Source organism: Choloepus didactylus, chromosome 7 (genome assembly GCF_015220235.1).
Source record: "Choloepus didactylus isolate mChoDid1 chromosome 7, mChoDid1.pri, whole genome shotgun sequence".
Taxonomy (NCBI): domain Eukaryota; kingdom Metazoa; phylum Chordata; class Mammalia; order Pilosa; family Megalonychidae; genus Choloepus; species Choloepus didactylus.
In genome coordinates, this window is record NC_051313.1 from 19522744 (window position 1) to 19541337 (window position 18594).

Here is an 18594-nt window from a genome sequence, read left to right on the forward strand (position 1 = left end):
AATATTATAGTGAAATCTTTTAGGTCTAAAACTTTAGATATTGAGATTGAGTTCCTTCTGATTACTATTCGATCAGGAACTTGCTAATAAACTACAGAAATCCCCATATATTTCATTCTGTTGAAAGTGTATTAGCTATTTTGATGTGTGTTGGTAGAAATTGTTAACTTAAGCTTCCCACTCAAATTATGTGTTTTTTAAAATACAGTTTTACTTGACTTAACTTCAGCTTGGTTTTCATATGTAATATTGTTTAAAAAACTGAGTTTTATTCAGACTAGTTGGACTTATTCAATAAATAGAAAAGAAATTTTGAGTATACAATGTAGTATGAGTTCTTAAAAAGGTAAGATATTATTAGTACATCTCATCCCCAGCCTCCACTACTCAGCTGAGAATCCTAATGTTATTCCTGGAATGATCTAATGATAATGAGTAAATCTTTCTCCTCATTTTAACACCCTTTCCCTGAAATTTCAAGAAAAAAAAAATGTTAATTTGAAAATATAGTAGACAAACAGCTTTCTCTTAAACATGATCATCTAAGTACTAAGGGTTAGATAATGAAAGAGAAGGATAACTATTAAATCAACAACAGCAATAACAAAAAAAAAAACAAGGTAACTACTCTCTGTTCCAGGAACCCTGTGAAGTCATTTCACATGCATTATTCGTATTTAATCTTCAACCCAACACCCTCATATGTGTCCTATTATACATTTTACAGATAAGGTTAAGAGATTGTCCCAGGTCACGGTCATGCAGCCTTTTCCTATAGTTCAGTGGACATGCCTTTATACCAAACTACTTCATTTTTCTCTTACTTTGTAAAAGATTAAGTCTGTAGGGCCATGGAGATAGTTTCCTTTCTGGCAGGTGCTTCGTAGAATACCCAACTTAATTCTCCAGCAAAAAAATCAAAGTATACAGATTGTCCCTAGGAGTTTCTGAAAACAATTCTGGTCTCATGACTCCAGAGGCACACAAAGTAGAGTGTACAAAGTTGAATCAGACACTTAACTTCTGCTATTATTCCCACATGTCCAGCCTATTAATTGTTTTTAGCTTAAACATTCCCTCGTCTGCAATCTATGGCCTGTCATCTTTGTATCTGCCTATCAGACTGGGACACTGTAAGACTGAATGAAAGTAGCAACGTCTCTGAAATAAAATTATGCACTATTGCAACCTACATTTTTGTCTCTTTGGCCAGAACATTCAAGCATCTTCAAGTAGTGCCCAGATGTTTGGAGACCTTTCATTAGCAGGAGTTTTTCCTCTGAAAGTGTGAGAGATTTATTTTGAGATGTGCGCTGTTAACCCTGACGGCTGCTTTAAAGCTGTGGGTTGTTCTTTCCTTTTTGTCACAGGAGTACTTTATAATTTTAGTAAGATTTCTCTCTGCATGAAATAATGTACTTTAATGTAGATTTCCGGCAGCACTCCACAAATACTTCTCTGTGGGATTTTACGTTTCAACCAATTCAATGTACTCATATCACTTTTAAATTCATTTTTACTTACATTTTTATAATGTTCACCCTGACTAGTAATTTTAGCTACCATAGATATTTTTTATCTTGTTCTCTCTAAATCCTAAAGCCCTAGAACCCTGAACCATGAGGCAACAAGATCAATTTTTCTTGAACCACCATTCTGTAAAAGGAATGACAAGACTTAGATCACAACATAATTAGATAAAAATGAAAATCTTCCTCAATGTTAACATGTTAGCTTGGCTTAAAAGTTAAAAGACTTATTTTTTTTGCTAACTTGCATTACAGTCTGGCTGGTGGTAAGGTAAAGTTCTTATTTGGGTAAAGCCTACATATATTTGTTTTTTCTCACTCCTGGATTGGTTCTTTTGGTTTAAGCTTTTAAATTCCAATTCCAATTCCAATAAACTTTATTGGTGTGGCAAGGAATGCAAGCATGACTAGAATTCATAAATTATTTTTGTGACTTTAGGGCAGCAGGTTTCACAGAGGTAATAGGATTTTTTTTCCCCTTGAATTTTCATTTTCCATTAAGTAAAGGAAATGGAAGAGAATATTTCAGTTCTAGAAAGACAGAGCAGAAGAGGAAAAAAAATGGACTTCTCAGTGGGACTGCTATCTGAACTGAGTATGAGCAGGAAGCAAATGCTGTTTTTAAAGAAATAAAAGAGATAACAATTCAATATTTTATTTCAAAATAAAAGTGCATATGGGGGAGGATCTAGGTTTTGTGTAGTCTGAAGTTTATACACCTTTGCAGACTCGCCTTAAGAAAAGGAAATTAATATTACAAATGCAAAGTTAGGTTCAAAAGTGAATGTTTAAAATGTAAAAGAAATTACAAACTATTATACATTTTAGAAACTGACAAAATATTGTCACAAAAATAAAATAAATAACATTTTTATTAACCACCTAATATATTGCTATCATGTTTCTCGTAGCCCCCAGCATTTTTGGTTGCATACCTTTGATCGTGTCTTTATATGAAAACAATATCTATAGTATCTCAATAGATGGAATGAAAAGATAATTCAGTGTTCCAGTTTGCTAATGCTGCCAGGATGCAAAACACCAGAAATGGATTGGCTTTTATAAAGTGGGTTTATTTGGTTACAAAGTTACAGTCTGAAGGCCATAAAGTGTCCAAGGTAAGGCATCAACAATAGGGTACCTTCACTGGAGGATGGCCAATGGTGTCCGTAAAACCTCTGTTAGCTAGGAAGGCACATGGCTGGCATCTGCTTGCTCCCAGGTTGTGTTTCAAAATGCCATTCTCCAAAATGTTGCTCTTGGGGCATTTTGTCCTCTCTTAGCTGCAGCTCCTCTTCAAAATGTCACCCTCAGTTGCTCTTCAAAATGTCACACAGCTGCTCTGATGTCCTTCTGTCTATGAATCCTTTATAGGACTCCAGTGATCCAATTAACACCCACCGTAAATGGGCAGGGTAACACCTCCTCGGAAATTATCCAATCAAACATTTCACTCACAGTTGATTGAGTCACATCTCCATGGAAACATTCAATCAAAGAATCCCAATCTAATCAACACTAATATATCTGCCCCCACAAGATTGCATCAAAGAACATGGCTTTTTCTGGGGGACATAATATATACAAATTGGTACATTCAGTCTGTGCTTTCACACAGATTAGAATATGTTTTAATTAATCATTGTTTGGAAAGATTTCTTTCAGCTTCACGATTCATGGCTGGTAATGTCACATGTGACTTTAAAAACATACATACATGGTGTTCTTACTACTGCTATAGTTTATACCCTACACTCATGAGAGTTCCATAAATTTCATTTTGCATAATCCCATCAAAAGAGAGAAAAAATTGTGATGCATTTATTAGTCAGCATGCTTCCTTATCATGTTCCCAATAGAAAAGGACTTGTTTTGACTAGACATCCTACCCTTAAATTTGTGTGTCTGATATGGGGAGGACTATCTCAGACTAGCTTCTGGCTATTTGTCCATAAATTTCAAACTTTGCTGTTTCTCCACCACCTATATACTTCTAATGCCAAATACTATAGCACAAATTCATATAGCGATCTAAAATGGTCCTATAACCTTCACAATACTGGGTCAGTCAGCACAGAATATTCCTGGAAGATATTTCTATGCCAGGACAACTAGGAATAACTGTACATGAAAGTGTTTGCAAACCATGAAAATTTATTCAACTAAGCCAGGACATCTCACCTGGGCACTACTGGCATTGCAAGCTGGATAAATCTTTGTGTGGTGGTGTGGGGAATCTTGTGATGCCAATAGCACCCCCCACCCCACCTCCAAAAATGTCTCAGACATCACCAAACATCTCTCCCAGTGGGGAGGGCATGGCAATACCAGTTGAGAACCAACTCATTAGACAAATCTAATTATCTAATTTTATTCCTAACATTTTATTAACTGAATACTGATAAATCCTACTGCTAGTCCAATGCCACTCAACAGGGCAAAATATGGGACAGGGGACATTGAAGAGGAAAGAGACAATGTCTTATTGAATTGCAGGTACAATATCTTTTTTTTACAAATTTTACAAAAAGCATATGATCATATGAACACATCGCTAGGGCCTTCCAGGGCTTTGGAAGGGGACCATGCAAGGGGCCTATGGCTTAATCTTCCATAACTTCAAGATAAATTAGTCTCTGTTTGCAGTTGAGAATATAAAGAAAATAATGATTCTTGATTTTTTTTTGGTATATTTATGCTCTGTTAGTTGAGTTATCTGAACTTAGGCGAAATGTTCCCAGAGGGCAGTGGTTATTTAAATAGTAGCGGATAGGAAAGAACTTAGCTCTGTGAAAGGTTCCTGGCGTTTCTTGCCCGTTGTTGCTCCCCTTTGCCTCTAGCGTGAAATGCCTGAAGGTCTGTCCGTGGAAAACATGTTTATCAAATGCCAAGATGAGATTTAAAGCCTTTCTTCTCCAGCTCTTTGATATTGAAAAGTCTTGCCACCATTGATGTTATTTACTTTGAGTTTCCTGGTCCAGGTGACTATCCACTCTTTTATGAGACAACTAAAATTTATGGTCATAGTTTGTCAATTTTAAGACCTCCCTAAGATCAAGTGAGACTCAAAGATAGAAGTTTTGGGTCAATGCACTAAACCCTTGTGATGGACAGTGATGGAGTATCCTGAGGTGAGCAATGGTGACCTACAGACCAATGGCTATAGACCACACTGGGGTGGAGACAGGCAGAGTGGCATAAGGCTACACCTCCCAGCTGGTATGTACAGAGTATAGTGACCATATTATGTTAATATGTGCCCTTCAAAAAAAAAAAAAAAGGCTTCCTTTTTTAAGAGGAATTTTCCATGTTAGATAAGATTAAGGAACTATACATTAAATTGAGTGAAATATATTTCTTTCCTGCAGTGTGATGTTTCCCAAACATAGTTGACAATCAAGCCCTTTTGTTTGTTTTCATGGAGTCCTCTTATTATCTCACTGGATGCTAGTATTATTTGGAAAACAGTTTGGGAATGCTGATATAATGATAAGAACATGGGATTTGGTCCCATGCAGATTTAGGTTCAAGTCTTGGCTCAGCAGTTTGTTTGCAATGTGGCTGTAGGCAAGTCAATTAAATTTACTTATCTGTAAAAGTAGGATCAAAATACCTGCTCTAGAGGAGTGTCACGGGGTTTAAAGATAACACATAGAAAGTACTTTGGTGCCTTACCTGTGATATGTGCCTCCTAAATCACATCTTGTATTAATGTCTGAGGGTGTTCTTTGAAAGGGCTTTAAGGGAACGTTAATCTGAAATCCCAGGGAAGACAATTGAGTAATTCTATTGGTTTTTACCTAATGTATGTTGGTTGACTTTCTAGGGAGAGTGTTGAACTCCAAGAAATGCTTAATAGTTATTTGTGTGAAAATCTCTCTGCTCTAGAAGAAGCAAACAGTTTTTTTTTTCTCCTAGTAGAGAATGATTCATCATTAATTTAACAAAATCTTACATGAAATAATGGTATTCTTAGTAAGGTTATGTACCAATTGTTAACCACAGTTGTATCTGGATGGGTAGGAATTGTGATGTTTTACAATTCTTCTCTCTAATTTTTCTGTAATAAACATGTAATATTTTTGTAATGAAGAAAAAAGTTATTTTTAATATTTAAAATAATAAAATCTTCTGTGGTGCTTTCCAAAGTTCTCTGATGCTAATGTTCTTGTAATATTTATGTTCCTAGTGGGAGGAGATTAGTTCTATTTAAATAGTGTTATCCACAGTACAATTCTTCCAAGTATAAAAAATAATTATAGGCTTTAGAACTAAAAGAGATCTGAAGGATCAGCTTTTGCCAGGCTCTCGTGTGAAAATGAAGAAATGGATTCCTGGGAACTTAGGGGACTTGCACACAGGTAGGTGGTGGCAGAACTAGAACTCTTGTGCTTTTCCATGTGCTTATTTGTGACAGCCATTGCAGACACTAGGCAATAGGGAGAAAATTTGATTAAAACAAAATTTGACCATCCTTGCACTTGCAGTTCCATTATTCATATTCCAATCCCTTCTAAATTACCTGATTCCAACTGTGCTGTTTCTTCCCTTCTTAAAACAAGCTCTCAGTGGCAAATGTTTAAAATAGTCACAGACTATTTTATAATCCTCACATGTTCCTTTCTCTCTTTTGGCATTTTCCTACAAGTTCTGAATTTACCTCTCCTCCCCAACCCACAATGTCTTATGCTATTCCTGGCTGCTTGAAGTCTCTACTCCATACGTCACCAAAACCCTTCCCATTTCAAAGTTTTCAAATATGCAGTTCTTTGATTTTCCTCCTTCCCTAGCGCTGGTGAACTCCAACTTATACTGTAAGACTTAGCTCAGTTTTTATTGTCTCACTGAAGTCTATACCCAGTTCCCAAGACAACATCACTGGTTCTGTCATACAATTATCACTTATTATTAGATTGACAGCTGTGTTTCTTTCCCCAACTGGCATATAAGTCGGACAAGTCTCACTCATTTTTGTAATAACTTAACATACAATAGGATGCTAAATGAATAATGCTTCTTCTCTGTTACATGTTTAGAGAAAAATGATATGATGAAACAATTCAAACTGATAGACTTTCTTCTCTATCCTCACAGGGATATTTCATTTGGATCATTGGTTGGACACATAAAATGGTGGCATTTTAGACAAAGTGACTCTGGAGTGTGCCTCTTAATTCATACCAACCAGATTGCCCTGGTATGTAGACTGGTCTATACTGGAAGTGTAAGGCAACTGGAATAGCGTGGTATGTGGAAGTAATAAGGTAGCAAAAGTAAAACACGGGGAAATCCTGGGAAGTTAGAGAAGAGAAAACATGGACTGAAAAGAGCTGCTATTGGGGTTTCTAAAACAGTAACTGGTAACAGGGACCTAGAATAGTTGGTCCTTGTAGGTATTTAGTCACTAAACTGCTCATTAAATACTACATCTTCTGTGGTTGAGATCAGAATAAATTTCATCCTCCAGTTTCACATTTCAGTAACAGTTACTGACAACCCAGATCCCAAATTGTCCCCATTAGAAGTGAGAGAGACAGATGGGAGGAGAATAAGCAAAGTGAAGATATTTGTCACTTATCCTTGCTAGAAAATGACAGATGTTAATTGCTCCTTCCTCTGAGTTTTCATGGCAGATTGTTTGTACCTCAATTGTGCCCATCATTTTTGCCTTTATTCCTGATTTGGTTTTCAGATGTCATTCTCCCCGTCCCCCGTACTCACCATTGGATGGTACCTTATGCTCTTGGAGGTATGAGATCCTGTGCTCTATCTCTGTACCCCTCCATGGCTAGTACTGAGCATTATATATAGGAAGGAAAGGAGAAGCAGGGAAGCAAGGAAAGATGCAAACAGCAGTTGTCATATTTGTAAAGTATTGATTAGTGTGAGGCGTGTGTGTTGGGGGAAGAAAAGAGATGGGGTGGGCTGGAGTGGGGAGAATGGAGGTTAAGGGTTCAGAGGAAGAAAAATGACATGGTGATGGCAGACCAATCATTACACTTAGTTTCAAACTCACTAGTGTTTTCTGTGATTATTGTTGAGACTTTGCCGAGTCTGGTATTTCAATATGCATTGAAGGAGTTAGGGCCAACTTTTCAATTTATTGCACAGCGAAGTAATCTGCTCCTTGGGTTTCTTAGTAAACTGCTCAGCAGCTGTATTACTGCTGGACAAAATAGCTCTGTGATGGATCTCGTTGCTTACCAAGTCAGGTGTCAGCTTTCTTCCTTAAGAAACCATACCTTCGGATCTGAATCACAGAATTTCTTTACAATCCAGGAGTGGGTTGCATTTGGGTATAACCAATGACCTGACTCTGGGCCATGAATATGATTCTGATTTATTTATTAAGGCACTTTACAAATGAAAGATGACATTGTGAAGAGGAGCTATGAACTCAGTTTTCCTCTCTTGAAGCTATCGAGGAAGGGGACAATACCAAACACTCTGAGAGCTAAGGCTACCTGAACTGTTGTAGACTGTTTTAGGGTACAGTCGTTAGTGCCTTGAATTTAGAGCTCAGTTTTCATTGCAGTGATAACTGAAATCTGAGTATCACATGAGTTGTAAATATAAGCCTTCAATATCTTTGTATAAATATGTGACGTTAACATCCATTTAACTCTTATGCACAGAAAATATTTCATTAGGCAGCAGGAAGAATACAAAAATAAATAAACTGATCAGTATGCCTTCTTGATCAATATTGTAGTTATAAACTTGAAAAGTATTAGAAAAAGAATAAAGTAAAAATGAATTTCAGTATCTTGCACCAGAATGATAATTTAAATTTTTTCAAATAGCCATAGGAGCCTAGATTTCCCTACTCTGTTCTATTATTGTTAGACTCTCTTTTCAGGTGTTCTTTCATTATCTCAGCTTTCTACACCTTCTTCCTCCATAAACATTCATTCATTCATTCACTCAACTATGATTAATTGAACAAATATGCAGTGGTCACTTTTTATCATTACATGGATACAGTGATTAACAACACACAATCCTTGATTTCAAGGGCACAAAAGAACAGTGTCAGCCAATGTACTGATTGAACAAAAGTTTGGTTCTTAAGGAAGAAATGTTCCCAACATTAATGACCAATGGACATATATAAAAGATGCAAAGAAATGGATAAGATGTCATGAGGTGTGGGTCTTTAGAACATAGAGAAAATATAGTCTCGACCCCTTCAATAGTTTACAATCTATAGAAATAACCATAATGATAGTTGTGATGTGAAATATACCAAATAAAAATGATATTTAATCATCATGATAATTACAAGACAAAAGCTGTAATATTAGTCAGGGTTCTCTAGGGAAATAGAACCAGCAGGAGGTACCTGTAATACATTTATAAAATTGGCTCATGCAGCTGTGGAGATGCACAAGTCCATAGGGCAGGCTGCAAGTTGGGAACTGCAATGAAGGTTTTCAATGAATTCCCCAGGAGAAGCTGGCTGGCTGAAGTAGAAATGAATATTCTCTCTCCTGACTGCTGAAATCATCACTTCTCCTTTTAAAGCCTTCAAGTGATTAGGTGGAATGTCTCTCATTGCTTGAAGGCAATCTCCTCAACTGATTGTGGATGTAATCAGCCATAGATGCAATCAACTTAATGATGATTTAAGTCCATGAAATATCCTCACAGTAACAATTAGGCCAGTGCTTGCTTTACCAAACAATTGGGCACCATAACCCAGCCAAGCTGACACATGAACCTAACCATCACAGCTGTTTACTGATTTTATGTGCTCCTCTGATTAAATAATATGATTGTAACAGACTGGAATGTGATTGTCAGAATTTATAGCAAAGAAGCTATAAGAGAATATTAAGAATTCTATTAACTGTGTATACACAAGAAAAAAATTGAAAATTTTTATATATTTGCTGTCACAATGTGATAATTCAATATATCCCAGCTTTTTAAAATGGCTGTTTTGAAACAGCATATTTCTTAAGACTGCAGACTCTGGAGTCACAGTGCCTGGATTTTAACTCCACCACTTACTAGGCAAATTGCTTACCCTCTTTGGACATCAGCCTTCTCACCATTAAAATGGGTAAAATAATAATATTTACTTTACTGAGCTGTTTAAGAATCATTTGAGGTAACCCATGTGTATTAGCCTCCTTATTTCTGCTGTAACAAATTACCACAAACTTAGTTGTTTAAAACAACACAAATTTATTATATTGCAGTTCTGGTCAAAAGATCAAAAGTCTAAAACAGGTTTCACTGGGCTAAAATGAATATGTCATAATGGCTGTGTTACTTCTAGTGCTGCAGGGGCTTTTCTGGCTTCTAGAAGCTGCCCGCGTTCCTTGGTTCATGGCCCCCACCACTCATTCTTCAAAGACAGCAGTGTAGTTTTTTTCTTCCCTCCTCTATGACTTCCTCTTCCATTCTTTTATCTTCTCTCTTTGAGTCTAGCTTTACTGCCTCCTTCAAGACCTGGTGATTACATTGGCCTCACCCATATAATCCAGGAGAGTCTCTCTGTCTCAAGATCTTGGTTCAATCACATCTGCGAAGTACCTTTTGTGACGTAAGTTAACCTATTCATGGGTTCCAGGGATCAGGTCCAGGATATTATTCTGTCTGCCACACCATGGAAAGTCCCAGCACTTTGTGTTTAGAAGAATGTTAGCTAATATTATTTCTTGTCTTCCAAGCTTCTCTAAAGTTCATGTTACTAAAATAAAAGTTTATATTTCTTAAATGGTTAATGTATGTAGTAACAGTGCAAAAACAGAAATAAAACTAGATTTTGACCAACTCAGACAGATGCCAGCAGGCAATGAAAGATGTATATTGGTTAATTATCAAGAGCAAGATGGGTCACAGAATATCTGCTCAAGTAGGAATTTCAAGCTCCAAAAAGGAATTTAAACCTCAAGCCTTTGGTTATACCTTTTCGTCTGCTACTTGCAACCATAACTTTCTTGAAAATCCAGCTCAGAACTGGCCTTCCTTCAAAAGCATTTCCCTCCAACTACATTCCACCATGATGAATACCTTGCTTTCTATTCCTTCAAATTTAGGTATTATGTTCTTTATTTTCATCTTCTTCTTCCTTATATCCTGAAGAGTTTGTTGTGTCTTTTTTTTTTTTTGTATCTTAAACTCAAATGTAAATTACTAATTCTCCTATATCCCCTATAGAGTAACTAGCACTGTGTTGTATACTTAATAAATGCTTAATAAAATAAATAAATAAAATGCTTTGGTTAAAGAGCACTTCAGAACGGAAATAAGCCCCTATGTTTGTGTGTAGGTTTTAATGACTCATTTTCTTGTCAGACTTCCCCCGGTTATGAATGCTGTGGCAGCACCAAGAGCGTAAAGGGAGGGTTTTGTTGGTGAACATGTGGAGGATTAGAAAAATCTCTAGAGCTTTGGAAGCATCACATTTTGTGTTGAGACTTCTGTTCCATTCTGTCTCAAGAGTAGAATAAGCAGAGAAGAAAGATAGCAAGATCCACAGAATTCCATATGTAAGTTACCCCCCTAAATTCCCTTCAGAAGGAAAGATTATAATCGTTAGAGAAAATCTCATTCAGCAGGGTTAATTCACCCCAGGCTGCAATTTTGCATATGAGCTCTTAACCCTGCAAAATTTATTGTTGAATGCATGATGTCTTTAATTAGATTTGTTATCCTTTTTTCCTGGTATTTACTAAAATAGCAAACAAAAAATACCTCAGGATAATTTGTCCATTTGGACCAAATAATTTACAAAGAATTCAATTAGATGTTGTATAGCTAGTGTCCTTTATACATTTTCTCCTGTAAGTGAACCAGGAAAACCAAGTCCTTTTTTTTTTTTTTTTGGCATGGAAATTACTTACTAGTATAAAATGTGGAAAAGGCACCATTTAGTGTCACAGAAAAGGTAAGCTACCAAACATGTACTAATGTGCGATAAAGACTAAGCATTTTTTCCCCTCAGAGTTCTACTTTTATTAACATAATCATTGGGTTAGGCTTTTTGAAATTGGGGAGAGACTCCTCCAGTTAGAATAACCAGTTCTGGAAGTGACTATCTCTCCCATCCCTCCACCTCAATCCAATTCACACTTTTATGATTGGCTTCCTTTTTTGACCCATGCTTGTTAATTATATCCAGCTGTACGCAAATTGCTCTTCCAAATTGGCAACACTGAGCTCTCAAACTGCTTGCATTTTTTTTTTCTTCCCTTGATAAAACCTTAGAGTTTTGCATTTTCTTGACTAGTGTTTCTGAACTAATCCACAGTTAGGGACATTTTCAAGTATTCAAGGGATTCACAAAATAGCTCTGGTTTTGAATATGGTGCATTTCTTTCTGTTGACTCCAAATTACCTAAGAACATATAGAGAAGATAATTTCCTTAAAGATACAGGCATGCGACCATCACCATTCCACTCATTCCTGGATGCTCTGGTATCAGATTTTAAGTGGTAACTGGCCATGCCACAATGCTACCCCATGAAGCAAATGCACTTTGCCCTACAGTCTAAGAGTCCAACATCCATCAGACCAGGATCCAGAATGGCAGCTTTTAAGGGCATAACAGACACATTTTTTTTTTTTTCTGAAAGTTCCTTCCCTGCTCAAAGGTTTTATTGTCAGAAATTCCCTGCCCCTCCCTTCCCCAGGGGCTCTGCTGACAACACACGTATCCATGCAAGAATTTTTTACGGTAAGGAAGTACTTTCCCCCCCACCTCTCTTCTCCTTTCAAAGAGAAAATAGACGCTCATTTCCACCTACCAGCCCAAGAGGCCCTGCCTGATGAGTTGGCATTGAGGATGTGTCATACAACTCAAATGAAAGTATTTGGAGATGGGAATTACATATATAGGAATTGGGATGGGGGTGGGTGGATTAGATTCAGACTGAGAAGGCCCAGGTCAGAGTTACAGGTCTGCTGTTAATCAGTTGCACAATCCTGGGCAAGTCTTTTAATTCCTCTAAGCTTTGGGTCTCATCCATTAAGTGAAGATAGTAATAGTATCTGCCTTGCCTACCTCAGTGTTGGAGAGCTGGATTCAGAATGGCATCTGAGATCACATGGGTGAATATACTTCACAAATGGGAAAGCATAATATAAGCAATTAGTTATTATTAATGGGCTGAGAATACTATCTAATTGCATATAAATATATGCTATGTGTACACCAATGATCTGTCATTGATAAATAAAATCTTGCTTTTGCTTGGCACAGGTTTGTGTGCCTCATCCCTAAATGGAAAAAGAGAAGAAAAATAACACATCAAGGTAGCAACCACTCTCATCCCAGCCCTTTCATGTCAATACCTGTAGCTAAATATCAATACCTGTAGCTAAATATCTACAACAACATATATACTAAATAAATATATTTATATCATTTAATCCTCTGAAAATTTGAGGTAAAATTAATTAGTCTCATTTTTATAAAAGGGCATTAAGATCCAGAAGTTTTAGATGTTGTTCAAGGCAGTGCTTCCCAAATTCTGTTCCCTAGGACCCTAATCCTGAGAGCTATTTTCTATTATAGGGTTCTGTGGTCCCAAACTTTGAGAAACAGTGCATTTTATCCTCTCTCTGAAGACTTACTGTGCATAATACCATATTGGTAAATATGGGAAAGTTTCTATAGTGAAGAGACCTGTTTACTTTGCTTAATCCAGAGTTCTCCAAGCTTATTTGATTCTGAGATCTTATTTTCCAATAACACTTATTAAAATCCCTTTGAACTGGGATTCTATGGAACACATTTTGCCAAATGTGTGCTCAGAGTTAGTATGTGGTAAATCTGTAATCAGAATACATATCTGTCCTCTTTTAAAAGAAATATAACCATATCCAAAAATGAATTAGGAAAATAGAGAAGGGCAGCCATATAATTTTATTATCCTACATCTACTTCTATTAATATTATGACTTATGTTTTTTATTCAGTCTTCTGTTTTTCTTGGTTGAAGTCACAGTGGATGTATACTTTTGCCTTCTGATTTTCTGCCAAACATTTTATCATAAGCATTTTTCCATGTTGGAACTTCCTCTCTTTTCATAACTTTCATTTCTAGAGGTTGTGAGATATTCTCTCCAGCTAATAATGTTCATGAATCTGCCTAATGTTGGAAATTTACATTATTTCCACTTTTCCCTTTTGTAAATGTCAAATATCTTTCTGTATATAACATTTTCTACATTTTGGATTATTTCCTTAGAATAGAGACTAGATTAAAGACTATGGACATTTTAGCATTTTAGTGATTTTTAATGAACATTGTCAATTTTTTTCTAAAAGTTATACCGAATTTATACTTCCCTTAATTGATCTACTGAATTATTCATTCATTCTTTCTAACAAACAGAAACCTAGAAAGTTCCTTATATTTACCAGGCACTTAGCTATGTGAAAGACACAAATGGTCCCTACTCAAATGATTCCAAACCACTCTGGCCAGTATTCGTTACTATCACTCAGGATAAAAGGACTGATTCAGTTGTCCAAGAGTTTTATTGCATTTCTTTGATTTTTTATTGGGAGAGCATCTTTGCTTGTTTGCTGATTCTTCTTTGAGAATTTCCTTCTCTTCTGTTTCTCCTTTTGCCCACTTCTATCTCTAGGCTATGTAGCCTAAATTCCAGAGTCAGACTCTGGGTTTCAGCTGTGACTTCACCACTTCTCACCCATATCTGTGCTATTAGGCAAATTACTTACTCTCTAGCCTTGTAACTTCATTTGCCAAATGACAATAATAATTGTGCCAATGTCATGGGATCGGTGTCTGAATTCAATAAGACTATGAAACATTGTATATCTCGAGAGAGTGCCTAGTACATTGTAAGTCTCTTTAAACATTATCTGTTGTTATTACTTCCATGATAGAAAAAAGTGAAATGAATCTTCTTATCTGTTGAGCCCAGGAATGGGCAAGTTACCACTTGGGTGAACTTCAACTGGCTCTATATGCCTGTCTTTAAACTAGCTTTTTCTTTGTTTATATACACAAATCTATCAAGTTGCGGTCGCGGTTACTGCTTCTAGGGGGAGAGGCGGCCAGTAGCTGAGCCCTCAGCTCTCGGGGCTGCTTAAGGGGTACCGGCGGCGGGGGCTCTTTCCCGGAGGCGAGGGCGAGGCGGAGGACGTGGCCGGGGTCCTCGGCGGGAGGCGTGCAAGGTATGGAGGGCGGCGATAGGGACAAGACACTCTTCATCCAGTAGGAGTATGCGCCAAAGAGATTTATTCAGGGGTGATTACAGGTTATATAGGCTGGTAAGAAGGGCAGGGCTGGAAAGGAGGTGAAGCAGCCTTAAATGGCAATACTGAAGGGATAGGGGCTAGGATTGGTTCTGAGAGAACGCCGGAGCCGTTGCAGCGGGGCGGGGGTTGTTCTGGCCACGGTGCATGCGCACTGGCGGTGGCAGGAGTGGCCTTGGCACCAGGGAGTGAGTGGGTAAGATAAGGAAGTGGGGAAAGGGCAGTTGGGAGAAAGGCGGTTTCCTCCGGCAAGCCTCCCCTGCCAGTGGCATTTTGGGTGAGGAAAAGGGAGCTGCCTTGACCTCGCTCCCCAGGCTCGGGGGGGCTGCAGAGGGCACTCACGCCCGTACCTACTACCCTCCCCAGGGGGTGATCAGGTCCCCTGGCCCAGGCCTGGCAAGTCGAGGTACAAGCTCAGACACCCGCAATTCCCCTTTCTTTTCTAATTAGAGGAAGAGGCTTTACCGGAGAGGCCCACTACGGGTGAGGGAAGGGGGAGGTTAGGGAAGGGAAAAAGGGGTTGACGGTGGCTCAGCGAGGCTGGAGCTCAGTGTTAGTGTGGTGTTCGGGCGCTTGACAATGGCTTCGCTGCAGCGGGCTGGGCGAAGGTGAGGGGTTTAAAGTTCAGGGGTTCAGAGAAGCTGGAACTCGAGGTGAGAACGATGTTCAGGTGATTGAGAAGGGCTTCGCGGTTGGCGAGTCGACCGGTGGCGTTGAGGTCGCGGAGGGTTGGTTGTCATCTTGGAGTGGGGGGCGTCAGAGGTGGCGAGTCGCTGATACTGGATTTGCACGAACGAGGAAAAAATGGCATCCGTTTGTTTTCTTACAAGCTGGACAATTTTGCGGATGAGGCAGGGTCCTAAGATGAGAGCTAGAATAATTATTAATAAGGGGCCAAGAAAAGGAAGGATGTATGGGAGGATGGGAGTGAAAAAACTGGACCAATAACTGGTGGCTTCACGATCTTTTTTACGCTTTTCCAGTCCCTCTCGGACTCTTTTCAGGCTGTCCTCGACGAGACCTGTGGAATTGGCATAAACACAGCACTCTTCTCCTAGGGCGGCGCAGAGGCCTCCTTCTTTGAGGAGGAGAAGGTCAAGACCTCGGCGGTTTTGGAGCACTACCTCAGAGAGGGAATTGACAGAATTTTTTAGATGGTGAATAGCGTTTTGTAAGTGATGGATGTCTTCGTCAACAGCTGCCCTGAGGTGAGTTAGGGCGGAGCCTTGACTGGCTAGTGCAGCGATTCCGGTGCTAGTGCCGGCAAGACCTAGGAGGGAGGCAATTGTAAGGACGGTGATGGGCTCTCGCTTTTGCAGAAGGGCAGGAGCCGCAGTTTTTTCCAGACGGAGGAAGAAGTCTTCTTCGCTGTGGTATAAGACCCTAGGGATAAGGACAATTAGGAGGCAAGTTTCTTTATATTCATTGATGACATTCGTGCTGAGACAGGGGGTAAGTCCTGTAGAGGAGCAGAGCCATTGGGAGGAGTTATGAGGAATGAGAAATTTTGCCGAGCTGCTGGGAGATGAATAGCTGGCACAGGCAGTGAGGTCGGGAGAGTTACTGGAGCGAGGGCGGACGCACTTTCCCGTATAGGAGACTGAATGAAAGGTTAGGGGGACGGCAGAGGTATTCCAATTGCATTCCAAGGGGCTGTTTTCTGTGCTTTCTGAAAAGGAGAGGTTGGAGGCAACGGGCTCGTATAGAGAGGAAGAGGTGGAGAGGCAGAGCCAGCAGGATGAGGTAAAATTGGGGTTGGAGGAGTTTACTGAGGCAAAGGCGGCTTGGATGAGGCTGAGGAGGGGAGAGGAATAACGAGAAGGGGGCAGAGGAAGCTGGGGTGGTGGGGTTGGCGATGCGTTGTTTGCAGCTGAGGTGCGGCCTCTGGATGCGCTGCTTGTACTTGAAGTGCGGCTGGAGGGCTGTGGAAAAAGGGGGTTAATGACTTTATTGGGACCTATGCCAGAGGGTGTTTTTAAAGCAGTATTTTGGTATGGTTGGCTTATAGCCTCCTTTTTTATTAGAATAAGGGAACTTGGGTTGGCTCCTCCCAAATAGATTCTGAAGCCCCAGGTTTGACCGAGTAACCAGGAGGGATTAGTGGGGAGCTGCACTGTAAGATTAAGATGTGTGCAGGATCTTTCACTTTTTTGGCCGAGCCAGTTAACAGTAGGGAGTTTGCACCTTGTAGGGGTCCATTTTAAGGTAAGGTAATGATTAGGAACAGGAGGCTTTCAATTAGTGGCTAATGTTTCACACCCCCAGTATGCACAGTAGTACTCGTTGGGGGAATTACAGTACGATTTTCCAGGATTTGAGGATGGGCACATGTAATATTGGGCCTGGGGATCACTTACCTTTTGAGCGCAGGTTTCTTCGACTCTGGAGACAAAGGTGGCGAAAGGCTTACTCGGCTCCTGGAAGAGCTTGGTGAATTTATTAGGCCGACAGGCAGAGCAATTGGCAAACGCGCGTAAGGCGATGCCTCTGAGGACAGTCCAGAAGGTAGCAGGGACATTAATATAAGCAGATGCATTTAGAAATGCTCCAGTGCCCAAATAGGCTTCAGGGGGATGATAGACTCCAAGGGCTGCGTCTTGCTCACTTTGCTGAGCTGCTTCTGCCTGGAAGTGAGCACGCCAGTCAACAAACTGACCGGGGTTAAGAATGGAACGGGCAAGCGAGGCCCAGTCTTGGGGGATGCAATAGTCCATGCCGAGATCCTGCAGTATTTGGGAAGCGTATGGGCTACCTAACCCATCCTCCTTGACGGCCCTGCGAAGCTGCTTGATAGTATCTGAGTCAATGGGATACCAGTCATACGGTTTCTGTGGGGTGGGGGCAAGGTTAAGAGGAAAGCAACGAAAAGCACGAGAGAAAGGAGGACGCGCTTGCAGAGGGCTTGGCGCGGAAGTGAGGGTAGGGGGAGCGTTGCCCCAAGGGTTGCCTTGAGGTGTAGAAGGCAGCCAGGGGTTGTTAGTTGGCAGGGTGGAAGGAGCGGCAGCAGCTGCCGGTAGCGGCTCCGAGGGGGTGCTTGCCGAAGGGGGAAGCGGAAGTGGGAGGCCCCAAGCGTCGCAAGATGGCGGCGCGGTGGGCGTGGCTAAGACACAAGATGGTGGATTAGCCCCGCCCTGTGAAAGGGTGGGGCCCAAGGCATAAGATGGCGGACTAGCTCCGCCCTGTGGAAGGGCGGGGTAAAGCATATGCGGTTTCCGGCCCAGCTTAGGGCTGATGTCATCGCTTGGATTTAATGGGGCCTCGATCAGGGGGGAGGGAGCCTTGAAGGCAGGAGCGGATGGTTATCAAGGTGGGGAGCAAGCCGGGAGGGAAGCGCTTGCTCTCATGTTCCATGGCATTAGTGACTCGATCAATAAGACGATCATAAGTAACAGGGTCCCAAAGATGGCAAGTGGTGAGCCATGGGTTAAAGGGCAGCAGGAGGTCCCAGTACACCTGCAGCTGCCGGACAGACACTTTACAGCGATGCGTGTCTAGGAGACCCGCTAGAGCACGAACTTGAGGTGCCTGACATGTAGATATACGATTACCCATAGCTGAGGGGGGAGGAGGGGGGATTGCTCCCGAGCCGGGCCGACCTGGCTGGCAGGGAGGAGGAGGAGGAGTTGTTTACCGAGCAGAGAGAATGAGATAAACTGTGGCCTTGAGGCCGAAGGAGACGGCGAGAGCAGAAAGCAGTGCCCTTTGGCAACGGGAGCAGTCAGGGGGGGCGGTTGCAAAGAGGCACACGGCACCAAATGAAGAAATAAAAATACAAAGAACTACAGCAAAGTAATGGAGGGGAAGAGGGAGAGTGTTAGGAGGAA